Source organism: Octopus bimaculoides, chromosome 7 (genome assembly GCF_001194135.2).
Source record: "Octopus bimaculoides isolate UCB-OBI-ISO-001 chromosome 7, ASM119413v2, whole genome shotgun sequence".
Taxonomy (NCBI): domain Eukaryota; kingdom Metazoa; phylum Mollusca; class Cephalopoda; order Octopoda; family Octopodidae; genus Octopus; species Octopus bimaculoides.
In genome coordinates this window covers 2,391,271-2,391,775 of record NC_068987.1, presented here as the reverse complement: position 1 = coordinate 2,391,775, position 505 = coordinate 2,391,271, and positions in this window count along the sequence as shown.

The following is a 505-nucleotide window of genomic DNA, read 5'->3' as shown; positions in this document are numbered from 1 at the left end:
TTTTACAGCTCAGATTACAGCCAGGAAACCAAAGATGAATTGGATATCAACAGCTGTAACGAAAGTAGAGAAAGGAGGAAGAGGAGGAGGAGTTGAAGGAGAAGAAGAAGCAGGAGGAGGAGGAGAGTAACTGTGAGAACAACAATAACAACAGAAACAATATAATGATGCAAAGTAGAAGAAGAAAATGATGATGACAATAATAATAATAATAATAATAATGATGATAATTTCTTCGAACCAACAACCACTTAAGTACTTGACTATAAAGAACACGTAGTTGGTCGTAAAACCAAAGGTGATATGTACGTATATCTCTATGTTCTGCACACACACACACACGCACACACACACACGCGCGCGCGCGCGCACAAACGCATTTATGTGTGCGCGTGTGCATGTTTGTGTATATGTTATTACACTTATTATACACACATTTATTGAGAGAATGCGTGAGGGAACGTGAGCAATATATATATATATATGTATATATATATATATATAT